This window comes from Elgaria multicarinata, chromosome 3, assembly GCF_023053635.1.
Source record: "Elgaria multicarinata webbii isolate HBS135686 ecotype San Diego chromosome 3, rElgMul1.1.pri, whole genome shotgun sequence".
Classification (NCBI taxonomy): Eukaryota; Metazoa; Chordata; class Lepidosauria; order Squamata; family Anguidae; genus Elgaria; species Elgaria multicarinata.
The window spans coordinates 20,702,889-20,718,912 of record NC_086173.1 but is presented as its reverse complement, the minus strand read 5'-3'; the positions used below and the strand labels follow the sequence as shown (position 1 = coordinate 20,718,912).

Below are 16,024 nucleotides of genomic sequence, written 5' to 3'. Positions count from 1 at the left end.
TAAAAAAAAACAGAATGGATTTTTCAGAGCCTTATATAGGGCTAATTTACACCTGTAGGCATTTCTGCATGGAAGAGGGATGTTTCCGAATTTTCCCACTTCCACAATCAGCACTCATGGGGCACACAGCGTTGATGTGTTCTGCAATTTCAGGAGTGCTGTTGTGGGAGCATGTGTGCCCTGTTATGGTGCTTCTTGATGTGGATCAACAGAACTGAGTGGTGCTGGTCAAATGACCTAGCTTCAGAGCAGAGTTGGGGTTTTTTAATGACTCATGAGACATGCACACGAGTGCAGACATGCAGGAACATGTGGGTGGGGTACAAACTCCTTTGAATATGTCTTTCCTGTGGAGAGATACATTTGTATTTTAAAAAAAAAAACACTCAGCGGTAAAACACGCCGATACCCATCAAAAACATGTGGCAGAAATGGCGGACAGGTATGCTCTCATACACTGATACCCATGCACATGCCCTTCACAGTTGATTGGCTGTTCACTGAGTCCGGAACTCATGGTGAACAACAACGACCTCACAGAGGGGGAGGCACCGCAAACATTCTTCAGAATGGAAGCGAGAGAACCCGAAAAACTGCGACAAAAGCAGCCGGTGATATTCCGGTAAAACTGAGAGATGGAGCTGAGATCATAGCATGACAGGTGAACATCATGTGCCCCACTAGTGATGACTGTGATACAATCCTGCAATAAATGGCTGGTGTAGACTCCCCCATAGACACCCAAGAAAAGGCGGGACAGACATTCCAACCTGCCATTTTTGAGCAAGCTGTTAGAGAAGTTGATGACACCTCCACTCCAAGAGGTTTTGGAGGATACTAGTTCTTGAGGTCAATGTCAACCTGGATTCTGGACTGGTTTGGAGGTGAAAACACCTTTGATTGATTGACTTACATTGGGAGCAGATGCAGACCCTCATTGGGGGTGTAGAGGGTAAAGCTTCCTCTCAGTGATGTCTGGTACAAATCGCCTTGTGTTTTGATGTCAGCAGCCCTGTGTGTTTTCCTCATGTTGCTACACAACATTCACTCCCAAATGAGGGGATGGAGTCACAGAGAAGTTCAGCTTGTGTGTAATATTCTCCTCCCCCCCTTGCTTCTTTCCCTTCCCATTCACCCATCAACACGGAAACAGAGATTTGCTAATGCTCAGTTTATTGAAGATTTTCAAGCAGAGAGACACTAGTCTCAAGAATGTTCAAGCCCACTCTCCCCCAAGACACATTTCCAATCCCCCCCACTTCATTTATATGCAAAGAAGGCCATTTTGCCAACCATATTGGGCCACAAAATGCAAATAGCTGAATGCTGAAGGTATCAGAGTGAAGCAAAAGAGAAACCCTGAGATATATATTTTGGATCATGGAATTCAGAGCCTGCAGCCACGAGTCCAGCTTGAGAGATCCCTTCCCTTGCAGTGGTTCTTCCAAGCTACCCTAAAAGTCAGAACGAGAGCAATTAAAACAAAAGAAAAAAGGTCACACTGTCCCTTTGCATTATTATTGACATGAGAACTTCAGTTATAGGGTGACTCATAATTTGAATACACCCAAACATTTATTTATTTATTTATTTATTACATTTTTATACCGCCCAATAGCCGAAGCTCTCTGGGCGGTTCACAAACATTAAAACCACAATAAAACAACCAACAGGTTAAAAGCACAATTACAAAATACAGTATAAAAAGCACAACCAGGATAAAACCACACAGCAAAATTGATATAAGATTAAAATACAGAGTTAAAACAGTAAGATTTAAATTTAGGTTAAAATTAAGTGTTAAAATATTGAGAGAATAAAAAGGTCTTCAGCTGTTAACGAAAGCAGTACAGTGTAGGCGCCAGGCGGACCTCTCTGGGGAGCTCATTCCACAACCGGGGTGCCACATGAATACATTAAAAAAAAAGTACCTTATGAAATATCCATGTGAACTTTTGTATATATATTTTAAATCACACTGATGTGGAAGTGGGAGAGCATGAGCTTGACCTCAAAACACTCATAATCACAGGCCCCATTCAGACAACACGCTAAACCATGCTGATTAACCACAAGATGGTTAACGGAATGCATTCCATTAACCATTTTGTGGTTAGCAGCAGGGTTTAGCGTGTTGTCTGAACGGGGTCACAGTGAGACCAAGATGGACAGATCCATCCAACTCAAACTCCACTTCCCCTACCCCCTCCAAATGCAGACACAGAAGCTGCAATCTGAAGCTGAAAAGTAATCTGGGTGAGCATTATAACTTCTTAAAACATTACCCAGTGGAAATCCCCTAAAAGGGAAAAGATACAGGAGAGAAAGGAGTTCTGAAGCTGAGGGCTGCAATCATGTATACATTTACATGGGAATAGGCTCAACTGAACACAGTGGGAATTATTTCTGAGTAAACATGCACAGGATTCTGTGCTGAAGCATCTTTTCTACTATCTGCTTATTTACAAGTACACTTATTGGGCATGGGGGAATAGGCAAGCATCAAACAAGGTTATTGCAGGTGAAAGGGGGGTGTAATAATGATCAGCAAAGCCCACACTGCATGCAGTCATCATCAGAAGAGGCTGAAGGGTGGGGCCCCAGTGGCTAATGTTGCCTCGTGAGCCCCATTCACAGCCTGTGGCATCACCTTATCACCACCAATGCAATAAGATGCATTTTTCCTTTCCTGCACGACGCCTGCCTCCCCATGGCCAGGTGACTCAGATGTGGGGCAAGGCATATCTTCAAAACAGTGTAGGTTTTCCAAAACAGTTATTCATCCCTGGGTTTCCTTCCAGTGAGCTGCTAGATTCAGGGCTCCATCACACCTACATGTTTGCCCTCAAATTATTGACCTTTGTTTCTATAGCATGTGAAAGCCTGATCACTTACACCTTTGCGCTTTTATGTTTCATTAATCTTTACACCTCTCCCCTCCTGTGCATGAGCGTATCACAGTTGTTCCATTGAGATGCACTCTCAGATCTCCTTTGTACCTCCCCCTACAGTTCATTGGTTGGTGGTAGTTGGACACCTTATCCTGGAGAGGATTGCAGGGTAGTGTAAATCCCATTGTTTTCAACTGCATTTACATCCTATTCATACTAAAATCCCATGCATGCTTCCCTTTGAGTAAACCCCATTGAACAGAGACAGACTTACTAAAATGTAGTTTACTCAAAGGTAAGCATGCATGGGATTTTAGTATGAATTGGATGTAAATCCAGTTGAAATCAGTGGTATTTACTCTTGAGTAAGGGCACCAGCAGTTCTGTAGTTTATGAACCTGAAGATGCACAGCTTCAAAGGAATGGAAGATCTATCCTTCGCACTTGAGAACTACCAAGAAAATGGGTTTAAGGGGGGAATTAATTTTTTTATAAAAAATCAAGAGATGAACCAATATGACTCAAACGTGGCATGCTGAAAAAGCTATCACTGTGCCAATTTTTATCTGTTTATCTTTAAAACTTACACAGATGTAAAAAAATTTTAAATTTCCATTTAAAAACTTCCTTAAAATCAAGGAATGACCCAATCTGATTCACACTTGGGGTGGCTAAAGCCCTCCTTAAGCACTATCACTGTGCCAATTTTGATCTCTTTATCTTTAAAAATGAGGGAGCTGCAGGCAAGGAGGGGGCATCTACATTTCTTTTAAGGCAGCGGTTCTCAACTTGTGGGTCGGGACCCCTTTGGGGGTCGAATGACCCTTTCACAGGGGTCGCCTAAGACCATCGGAAAACACATATTTCCGATGGTTTAGGAAACTGTATTGACTGAACTATGTCATGTATCATCTTTTGTATTATTAAAGCTATTGTTATGTATTATTTTCATTAGCAAACCATCCCATGACAATGGATCACGTAGAGAAGAACGAAAATAATTTTATGGTTGGGGGTCACCACAACATGAGGAACTGTATTAAAGGGTTGCGGCATTAGGAAGGTTGAGAACCACTGTTTTAAGGTGAAAATGTACCCCTGGTCATACCTACTCAAGAGAATGGGACATAGAGTTAAATGGGACCTCTCTCCCTCCCCCTTCATAGTTGAGTGGAGAAGCACACCATCCTCCTCTTTTGTTAGCTAGATCACTCTTAGACACACACACACACACAACAAAGAATGGGACGGTCGATAGAATGCAACCACAAATATACACAGGAGGGAAGAGACCATTTATTTCACAGGAAGGGAATATAATCCAGACTTTCTGTGATCCAAAAAGAAATGAAACATGGAAGATAATAGCTGAAATGAGTGCAGAACGTGGACAAAATCATGTGGCTGCAAAACTGCATACCAGGTAGAGGGAGAGTGCGATAAATCACTGGTGTGATGGAGCCCTCAGACTCTTCTTTCTTTCCTACGTTCCAACTACCCAGATGTATCCTTAACTTCCCAGTTAGACAGATACTACCAGCTCTCTTGAGCTATGTCTACACCATGCCTTATCCCAGGGATCGCCCCGGCATCATCCCTGTGTGTCCACATGATGCACAGGGGATCCCAGGGGGAGGGAGAGAAGATCCCTCCATTTCCTCGGGATAACCAGGACGGCTTTTAGCCTGATTTTCGCCTCTGTCTCAGGATCTTCCCGAGACTGTGGGAGGTGTGGGCAGCTGTCCTGGTTTTGTCCTGTCCCCTCACGAGTAAACATGAGGAGCCAGGAACCGGGCTCTTCAGATGCTCTGTGCCTATTGGGGGTGGGATGGGGTGAGTGGGAGCATTTTAAAAAAATTACTGACCTTTTTGTTTGAGCACACGTGCACTCATCTTCAGTAAAAAGAAAAGAAAGAAAGAACATGGCGGGCGCGACATCCTCCTTCCTCCCTGGATGTTGCGCACCATGTGCTGACAAAGGGGAGGATCTCGCAATCAGCATATTGCAAGATCCTCCCACTTTCCCTCCCCTGGTGTAGACATGCCCTTGGTAGCCACCAGCAATCGAAGACTATCTTTGCACGTTCAAGAAAACATCTGTTAGTCATTGGTACTCATTGGGGAAGCATCTTCAGCTACCACCTATACAACAGCCTTGAGGATGTTCATCTCCTTATCCTTGTTGGCTGCAACCTTGAACAGTTCAGCTGCTCTGGAGACATATAAGTGCACAGATGTTAACAAGAGATGGACTCACCAGGCATTCATCTCTTGGGGTTCACGGACCACTCTCTTAACACACTCAATATCATCTGTGATGTCGTCATTTGTGAAAGCTGCCCAAAGATTTACAAGGAAAGAAAGGAAGTTATCAGGGATTTCTTGAATGGTTATTTCCAGCCACTGGTAAATGTGGAAGTGCAAATCCTCAACATGACAGACCCCAAAGTCACACCCTTAAGGAAAGTCCAACAAGGCAGGCAGCAGTGTTGATCCAACAAATGAGAAGGTCTTTTGTAAAGGAAAAGTGTCTCAACTGCCTATTCAGGGTCAAAACATCACACTGGGGAGAAGGTTTCCTGGGGGGTGGGGTCGTATTGAAGATGCATTGCCTCCCCCACACCTCCCTCAATTTTTGAGAGGGGAGAGGAGGAAGGCCATGCATAAGCAGTGCACTCCCACCTCGCTCCAAAAACTGGATTTGTAGACAGAGAGTAGGAAACAATGGACCAGAGCAGCTCACCTAAAGATGAGGTATGAAGACCTGAAGATATGGCTTCAGTGACTTTGGGAGAAGTTGGGTGAACCTTCCTGCATGCACTGCCAGCAGCAAGGGCCTCCATGATAGCTGGTGCTTCGGGGAATTCAGGCAGAAAGAAGGCTGAGGCTGCTGATGTGGGTAGAGCCAAGGGCTCCTCCAATCTTGGCCTGGCTCCCAAGATCGGAGAACCTACTGTGCTGTGTGTGCTTTGGATGCAACATGTGATGCATCTAGGTGATGAAAGTCTGAATGGAAACTTTCAGATTTTCCCCAGATTTGTCAGGTTATTTGTTCTAATCCTGGGCGACAGGGGGGATTCGCTGTAATTTTCTATAATTCTCTATAACGTCCAGGAATGACACGTTTTCTCCTTTAAGGCTGCTATTAGCCTGGCATGGTCAGGGGAATGATGCAATTTCTGGAGGGGCATTATCCGCCCTCGCCACTGCTCCAATTGGGGAAAGCATGTCATTCACTGACATTATAGAAAAGTCCCTGATTGGAGTGAGGGGGGGGGGAGGAATGACAAGCTTTCCCCTTGTCTGCTCCAATCGGGGCCACCATTAGCATGGCAGGGGAATGACATGCTTTCCTGAAGTCCTGGAAAGTGCAGTTCCCCACCCCCACCCCCACCCCCAGTCATCCTATGCAATGATACCTTGGAAAGTGGAGGCGCTTAGTTGGAAACCGAATTGAGGCACTAGAATGGTAACTGGAAGGAAAAGAAATGGAGCCTTCAAACATATCACCCACCCTTTTGGGGGAATTTTGCAGGACTTTTGTTACTTAGCCCCTTAATAGCAATTTACTTACCACTACAGGGCTTTCTGCAGCCATTAGCAGTTCGGCCCTGTCCATTGGAGCACCAATAGCGGCTGTTTATTTGAAAAATCCCATAGTCACGACTGCTGTCTGAGTTAGGTGGCCCCACGGCCGCAGTGTTATACCTGCTTTCATAAAATGCCGTACAGATCCCTGGAACAGAGTGGGCAGGAAAAAGCTATAACAGCGTGTGCAGTAGAGTGAAAGTTCATATGAAAGAAAAGATTTTAAAACGTACGCTCAGACAAAAGTGTTTAATTCAAGAATTCAGCAGAACATAGAAATGTGTGCTTACTTTCCCAGAGAATTGAAAGAGAAAAGGATTCTGAAAAATGCTGGAGTTTATCAAAGCCCAATGCAGTTTGGAGGCATGATTTCTTTCCTCAGAGCAATCAGAATAAGTGGTATTTTAGGGCATGGCTAGATGAGGGGTGGTGGAGGGGGATGATCTCGCAAAGGACAGGGCCTTTTCGGTGGTGGCCCCCAGACTATGGAACGATCTCCCTGACGAGGCCCGCCTGGCACCAACGCTGCTATCTTTCCGGTGCCAGGTTAAGACTTTCGTCTTTGCCCAGGCATATGGCGGCATATCTTAATTACCCACATGTTTAGTTTTTTAACGGTTTTTAATGCTTTGTGTGTATGTTCTGTGTTTTTTAAATTTTAAATGTTGTATACTTGTTTTTATCTCAATTTTAGAATTTCTGTAAACTGCCCAGAGAGCTCTGGCTATGGGGGCAGTATATAAGTGTAATAAATAAATAAAAGTAATAAATAAATAAATGATGACCGCGAGATCCTCCCCCTCAGTCTACACATGGCGCGCAACATCCCAGAAGGACGGAGGACGTTGCGCCAGCCGTTTTGGTGGTGTTGTTTTTAAGATGAGCTCATGAGTGCATGAGCACGAAGGTAAGTTGTTTTTTTTTTAAAAAATAATTACTCCCACTCTCCCCACCCCACCCCTGATGGTCATGGAGCTCTTGAGGAGCTCCACGCCCTGTTCCTGGGTCCTCGCAGTTACTCGTGAGGAGCCCAGATAAAAACAGGACACCCGGCCACAAATCCCGTGGTCTTGGGATCATCCTGAGATGGTGGGAAAAGTCAGGATTAAAGGGTAGGGCGATATCCCAGGGCAAGGGAGGGATCATCCCTCCCTGCTCCTGGGATCCCCTGTGTGTTATGTGGACGCACAGGGACGATCCCAGGGCGATCCCCGGGATATCGTCCCATCTAGACATGCCCTCTATAATATCCTGAAATGGGGTGGGGATGGGGATTTCAAGGATTTGGGTGCTGAAAGTTTTGGCGGTCTGCTTATCTCAGAAGCAGCAGCAGCATCTCCTTTTAAAAGAAGCCCACAAGTATGTGAAACCCCTGTGGCTGTAAAGGAGGTAATCCTGAGAAATCAATCACCATCTAACACCTCTCTTGCCAGAAAGTGGAGAGGTGGTGCCATGATGCTCACCATCTCTCTTCATGTCAGGACTGGTAAAGCACCCCACAGTGTGGCGTGCGTGACCCCAAGTTCTTCTAGCCCTCTTGTAAGAGGGTGTGGATATCTGCATCCCTAAATGGCCCTCACTCTCTTTCTCCAAAGAAAGAGAGTGGGAGCCTTTTGTGTGTGTGTTTTGGGGAAGGCATTGTTTCTGGAAAAAAAGCCCCACCCACACATTTCAGCTCTGACCTAAAACATGAAATTGCAATGGTGGAGAGAAAGGAGAAGGGAACTTACAATTTCCCAGGCTGTAGCCATGCTGTCCAGCCCATGCTGTTTCAAATCTCTAGCCAGTTCACATCTCTGAAACACTTTGGCTTCATTCGCTGCCATGAGACCACAGAGAAAGGTGAGGATTAGAACCTTCATCGCTGCAACTCCCAGGAGGATGGTGTGTGGCCTTCCCCAGGGTCCCCAGTTGCTTTTATACCCACAGTTCTGCCAACTGTCCTCTGTCTAGGTGGCAAACGGGGCATTCATTGCGAAAGAGACTCTGTAGCAATAGCCCCTAAAAATGAGAAATGTTGCAATTCTGGATTAACTGATCAGATGAGACAATTGCAGTACCATTAAAAAAAAGTGAAGAAAGGAACTGCCTAAGCTGCTTTTGGGGAAACATCAACTTTTTATTATTTTCTTGGCATGTTTTTGGCAGCTGAGCCCCCCACCCCCACCAGATTCTAGCTTCATTGCCCATAAGCTGGCCCGACTCAAAACAAGGTGAGCTGAATGAGTTCACAGACTTATGGCATTGCTATGCACAGGTGACTCCTTCTCCCTCCCCAGGGTTCTGTCACCAAGTATCCTGCTATGCTGTGTAGAACTGGATGGAGGACTGATGGAGAAGGAGGGGAGAAAATACCCCAATCATCTGTTGGGTGCACAAACCATAGCTTGTAATCCACTGTGGGTTGGCATGTCGTCCGAACACGTCCAATGGGCGACCTCGTATGTCATGCTAAATCACCCTGGAGGCAACTCATGTTACTCCTGACAAACAATCATGGCATGGCTACTTTCCTCCCTCAGTAGCCCACTCGCTACACGTATCCCAATGTCTTTTGCATGGCAACCCATCTTGTCTCCTCGACCCTATGGCAGAAAACTTTCCTAGCCCCCTCTCTGCCCCAATTGCTATCCCTTTTCTGAGCACCTTTTCTGTTCGCCACCATTTTTTATCAGTGCCTCGAAGTGTGCAAATAGGGTCATATTTTATTTTGTATTTTTCCTGGCCTGCAAGCCAGGAGAATGCTTGTATTTTTCAAGCATGCAGGAGTGCTGATCTGGCTGTTGGTTATGTATAGTTTCACCTTGTCAATTGCCTAAGATGTCACAGCTTTCAAATTCAAGCTAAAGATATGTAACTATTCATAAAGGCCAAGGTTATAAAGACTCACAATAGTAGCTATTCAAAGAGGGATGATTGTAAACACTGAAAGTTTCATCCTATGAGCGTCAAGTTTCATCCTATGAGCGTTTCATCCTATGAGCGTCTGTCGCTGCTGCAACATCGCTTCCTGAAAACAGGAAGTAATTAGCACCATAGAGTCAGGAAGGAGAGAGCTCCAACCAGACTTTTACTGGTGCTTTTTGCTGCACGTCCTCACCAGAAGGGGCACAAGACATGTGAGAGGCGGACGATGTCATGTAAGTATTTCGTGAGTGCCCAATAACGAGCGTGCATTAAAACGCTTGTCGGATGAAGCTATGAATTGCTGGACCAAAGTCTCCAGAGGGGGTATATAAGTTTTAGAGACCATTTGAAGGTTATCTGCAATTTAGAAACAGGTATAAGTTCAAGGTAGGAGTAACTTGATGAGAACCGGCTGAGGGGTTTTGGCCCATGAAGAAAGAGGCTAACAATAGAAAACTCAGAGAACTTCTTAAGAAATTTCAGTTATTTTATTAGAACATCATGCCACATCACATACTGCCACATCACATACACATCTACTCACAAGAGGAGGGACTTTAAGAATAGAGGAAGTGTCTTCTAGAAGGGCTAGACATCTTATAAGGGACCAATCAGCTGGCTTAAAGCATTAAAGCTCCATATATGGTAAGTGGTATGAATTTTAGGGTAATGAGCAAAGGAAAGGAGCATGAAGTCAGGCTTTACCTTCCAGGTCTACTTCTTCCAAAATTGAGGTGAGAGGGGATTCTGAGGGGAAGTAGCCCTTTTGCTGGCAAAATATATGTGCAAGTGTGAAATTGTAGAAATACTTCTCAATTCAGAATAATTTTCCAATTGTTCACTTGTATTATATTTGGGTAAGGGTATCTAGGATACCTTTTCATATTGGTTAGAAACATATTGAACAAGGGACTTCTTAGAAAAGCCCTTTCAAACTGAATGATAGGATCAATTGGGCAAGGATTTAAGGAACCTACACATTTTTTCTATATCTTTTCTTAAAAGTATTTGTGCTTTTAACCTGTTGGTTGTTTTAGTATGGTTTTAATTTTTGTGAACCGCCCAGAGAGCTTCGGCTATTGGGCGGTATAAAAATGTAATAAATAAATAAATAAATAAATAAATAAATAAATATCCCCTATCTCAAGAAACCTCAGGACATAGCTAGACCAGTCAATATCCCGGGGATTGCCCCGGGATCACTCCTGTGTCCACATGACACACAGGGCAGCCCAGGAGCAGGAAGGGATTATCTCTCCCTTTCCCCAGGATATCGGCAGGCCCGTTCCCCGCAATTTTTCGACAGTCTCAGGATGATCCCAAGACAGCAGAAAGTGGGGCTGGGTGTCATGGGTTGTCCCGGCTCCTCATGAGTAAACCTGGGGGTGGGGTGGGGGGGGAGGGGGAGTTTTTTTAAAAATAACCTCACAGTTTTCGCATGAGCACTCATGTACTCCTTCTTATTTAAAAAACAAAATTGTAGACATGATGTCATGCGCCGCATGTAGACAAGGGCGACAATCTTGCGATTATAAAATTGTGAGATCATCGCCCTCTGACCTCCTCGTCTAGCCATGGCCTTAGTTTGCACAAGCTCACATTTCCCACATTTTCCCTGTCCTAACACATTTTCCCAGAGTAGAAAGTAGTGCCTAGAAAAGGAAATGCCAAAGTGGAGTAAGTAACATCCCAGGAAAATAACAAGGGCTAATGGCTACTGTGTCCATATTCAGCATTGTTTAACCTGCTGTACCTGTGGTGCTTTTTATTTGATTAGTTTGACATTTTGCACATTTGTAGACCTCATCAAGTAGATCATGAATGGTTCCTAGTTGTTAACTCAGCACTGAGGTGTTCATTTTAAAAGTAATATAATTTTTATGCTTCTAATAGTTGAACCTTTTTTTTTATGACTCACCTTAACTAAAGAAAAATCTTTGCCCTGCACTGAAAAGGTAACTATATAGACATCTAGCCAGCTTCATTGATTTGTGTGTGTGTGTGTGTATGGGGGGGGGGATTCCATAAGCAGAGTGCCACCACTGAAAAGCCCCCCCCCTCCGGTTGTAGCCACGTGCCTAAACCCCTTTGGTGGGGATGCCCAGAAAAGGGCTTTGGTAGATGACCCAACGGTCCAAGCAGGTATACACCGGAGGAGATGATCCTTTAGATGCTCTGTTCCAAAGCTGTTTAGAGCATTGAAGTTAATCACCAGCACTTTCAATAGGGCTCAGAAACAGACTGGAAGCCAGTGCAGCTAAGGAAACTCTGGCATCACATGATTGTATAGGCCCACCTCAGTCAGAAGCCCAGCAGTTCTATTTTGAAAGAACAGAAATTCCAGAATTGTTTCCAAAAGGAGCACTACATACAATGCACTGCAGTAATCCAACTGGGGGATTACTAGGGCCTGGATACCTGATTCTAGGCTGTAGGGTCACAGCTGGGATATAAGCCTAATCTGATAAAAGGCTTGCCTAGGCAATGATAGATCCAGGAACATGTCCAAGCTGCGCAGCTGTTCTTTCAGGGGAAGTGCAACTCCCTCCAGGACAAGTTGAGCACCACTCAGCTGGGCTACCTACCTATTTCATCACCTTCAGTGCTTCAGAAAACCAAGGTGCACCTGCCTTAGGGCAAGGGTAGGCAAGGGTGGGCACATTTGTCGATTTCAGAAACCGTTCTGGGCACCACCACAATTAAAGCATTGGCTTGGCGCCTCCTGCCCATGTGTGGCCCAGAGAATTCCTGGGAAAAGGAAATAGGAGCAGCTAGAGCCCTTCATGTTGCTTTGAAATGATCCCAGATGCCAATCAGAAATGTTGTTATTTTTAAAAAAATAAAGATAAAAAGTAGGAGGACTAGGGCACCTTGGTGGGTGTCAAGAAAGGTGCATCAGGGTGCCTTGGTGCCCATGGGCCTCATGTTGGTAACACTTTCTCTAGAGCTGCAAAACAGTGACAAAAGATCCATGGTCCACAGAGCATAGACAAATGGGGTCCTGCAGGTACCCCCTAGGGCACCATTGGATAGAACGCACTCCAGTGTGAAAGCTCCAGTAACCATTAGCAAGGTGAATGCAGAACACAAGCAAAGCCAAGGTAGGAAAGTGCTAGCCAGGATGGAACAGGACCGTAGATCACTCTGCAATGCTCATCAGTGACATTTGCCTTCTATCCCCTTCCCAGCCTTGGTGCTTGTGGAGTTTATCTCTGACTATCCCAAAACAAGGATTGGTTCCAGAGCAGCCCCAAACAAAAGTGCCTCAGAAGACCCTCATTAGCTGAGATCTTCCCTGCCTCTTTAGATCTACAGATTGCTGGCTGTGTATCCATGTGTGTGGATCTGAAAGCCTCTCCTATCCCCTAGCAATCATCACTGAGGTGGTTGTTGTAAAGGAAGAGCGCCCAGCACCCAGCTGGCTTCTTGACTGGATTTAGCATGGATCCCCAGGCACAGACACTCACAGCTCACAACGTGAGGTTTAAGACCTTTTATTTAGGAAAAGGGTAGGAATACATGGGATTGGCAGAATAAAAAGACATTAAAAGCATGCATATATATAAGAACCCAGTGCAAGCAAGCTAAAAACTAATGCTACAATTTCTTACGTCACCCCAGACCAATCTCAGCCGACAACCCCCTGTTCCCTTCACAGGAGATATCTTTATACCATTCTTTTCACTCCTTCCCCCCTCCCTTCAGCTTTGATGCGTGGAGTGTCTTCACACCTCTCACTCGGGCTGCTTAATCACTCAAGGACAGACCTGGCTCCATTCTTCTCCCCCATGCAGCTGCCTGGCATCCTTATCTCTCTTCCTATGGAACCATAAAATATAATTAAAAAACATTCCAATCCCAAGATCCAGTTAACCCTCGCCTTACCCTTACACCTCCCCCCTTAAGATGGAATTTCTAGAAAATTCCATCCTATCGTCCCCCCTGTAATTCAAGATTTACACATTGACCCCTTTTTCTTTTATTCTCTTTTTTGCGCCCACGCAGGGGCAGGGGTTTCTCACACCACCCCTCGACTTCCCCTTCTTGCCCAAAGCTCCGGGACAGCCCATCGGCTACTACGTTATCCTTGCCCTTAATATGGGAAATGGTGAACTCGTAATCCTGTAGCGCCAAGCTCCATCTTAACAACTTCTGGTTGGTATTTTTCACCCGGGATAGCCAGCACAGCGGGGAATGGTCTGTTTGTATTTGGAAGGGTCGTCCCCAGAGGTATGGGCATAATTTCCCCACTGCCCTCACGATGGCCAAATACTCTTTCTCAATAGTAGCCAGCACCCTCTCTCGCGGCAGCAGCTTTTTGCTGATGAACGCGATGGGCTGAAGTTGCCCCTCCTCTCTCTCCTGAAGCAACACTGCCCCCAACCTAGCTTCGGAAGCATCGGTTTGCCCCACGAACGGCCGGTCAAAGTCAGGGGCCCGAAGGATGGGAGCACGTTTTAACTTCTCTTTTAGCCCCCTAAATGCTCGCTGGCAAGCTTCCGTCCACTGCACCCTCACCAGCTGTCTCTTCCTACACAAGTCAGTCAAGGGGGCAACTAGCTGGCTAAAGTTGGGAACGAATCTACGATAGTAGCCCGCCAGCCCCAAAAAGGACTGGACCTGCTTTTTAGTTTGGGAATAGGCCACTGTTGGATTGCTTCCACTTTTGCCTCCATGGGCTTTAACGCTTCCTGCCCTTCCCGATGTCCTAGGTACGTCACTTCCCCCCTCCCGAATTGGCACTTGGAGGCCTTCACGGTTAACCCGGCCTCCCGCAGCCACACTAACACTTGAGCCAAATGTTCCAAGTGCTGCTCCCAGGTCTCACTAAACACCGCCACGTCATCCAGGTAAACACAGGAAAAAGCCCCTAGCCCCTCTAAAACTCGGTTCATAAGTTTTTGGAAGCCTCCCCATGCATTCGAGAGCCCGAACTGCAACACCGTGAACTGGTAGTGCCCCCTAGGGGTGGAAAAGGTGGACTTCAAGGCAGCGTCCTCATCTAGCGGTACCTGCCAATATCCAAGGTTAAGTCCAAGGTAGAGATATATTTCGCTCTCCCTAGTGTTTCGATTAGATCATTTGTACGGGGCATGGGGTAAGCCGCCACCGTGGAAATACTGTTTAATTTCCGGAAGTCCACGCAGAAACGGACCGTACCATCTTTCTTCGCCACGAGAATGAGGGGGGAGGACCATGGGCTTTGGCTTTTTTCTATCACCCCCATAGCCAGCATTTCCTCAATTTCCTTATTCACTATTTCTAACTGCCGGCCATTCAGCCGATGGGGGGGAGACTGGATTGGTGGGTGGTTCCCAGTGCAAATAGAGTGCTTCGTCAAAGATGCCTGGTAGCCCCGAAAACAAATTCTCAAACTCCCCCAGGCACCGCTTAAGCTGCTCTCGCTGCTTGGGGTCCAATTCCTCTGGCATGTAAATATCCGCCAGCCCTTCCCTTCCCCCGATAACTAGCCAACTCCCCATTCTCATCCATGGAAGTATTAGAAAGAAGGACTTCTTTTAAGAAAGTGTGAATCTAGAATGAAAGAGAAAACGGCCAGTATTTTGACAGCCTTTTGGTATATTCAGTATTGTAGCCCTCCTCAATTTGATTTACTGTAGGGCTGCTATGGGCATGTCTACATCTCCCAGCAAAGGGGGGGGGAAACTCACGATATGCTGATCACGAAATCCTCCCCCTCAGTCCACATGCAGCCCATGACCTCCCATGAGGAAGGAGGGCATTGTGCCCGCCATTTTTTTTGAAGGACGGGAGCTGGAGCACACCAGGTCTCCAGTGCAGAAGTAATTGGGGTGGGGAATAAGCCCCGACCCTGCTCCTCTCCCCACCCCTGATGGGCATGGAGCACTTCAAGAGCTCTGTGCTTGGTTCCCAGCTCCTCATGTTTACTCACGAGGAGCTGGGATGCAACTGGGATGGCTACCCACACCTCCCAGAGTCTCGGGACGATCCTGAGACTGTGGCCACAGCTAGAGCTAAGGTTTATCCTGGGATCATCCAGGGTTCGCCTCTGCCTGAGCACTGGATCCCTTGTGTGTCACCTAGATGAACAGGTTTGACCCCTGGACGATCCAGGGATAAACCTTAAGTTTAGCTATGGCCTGTGGGAAAAGTCATGCTAAAAGCTGTCCGGGGAAATGGAGGGACCATCCCTCCCTGCCCCAGGATCCCCTGTGCGTCATGTGGATGCACAGTGATGACCCTTACAGTTGTTTCTCCACTGCTATTAGCAGCAGGAAAACAGTGACCTCAACATTTCTTTATTTACTAATTTGATTTATACTCCACCTTTTTTACCCCCAAATGGCACTCATGGTGGGTCAGGAACAGGCCAGGGGACAGCAGTCCTCCTCACCAATGGGGTTCTGCATCTGCTCCCAATGTAAATCATCTACTGAACAACCAAGGGTGTTTCCATCCCCAAATCAGGCCAGTATCTAAATTCAAATTGAGAAGAATGCCCAAAATGGCTGTGGTCTTGTTCAGCTAGTTCTGCTCAGTTGGCTCAGGCCTCTGGGCCAAGAGGAGGGAGTTTCTGGGAACATTCCTCAAGGTCTATCTCATGGCTTGGGTAATAAGCTGTGCCAAGCACTCCTTATCTCCTGCAACAGCATCTG

At 46.1% G+C, this 16,024-nt stretch overlaps 1 pseudogene; it reads right to left on the bottom strand.

Moving 5' to 3' along the window:
• Positions 1 to 1,336: 1,336 nt before the first annotated feature.
• Positions 1,337 to 8,413, bottom strand: LOC134396576 (lysozyme C, milk isozyme-like; annotated as a pseudogene).
• Between the last annotated feature and the right edge of the window lie 7,611 nt (positions 8,414 to 16,024).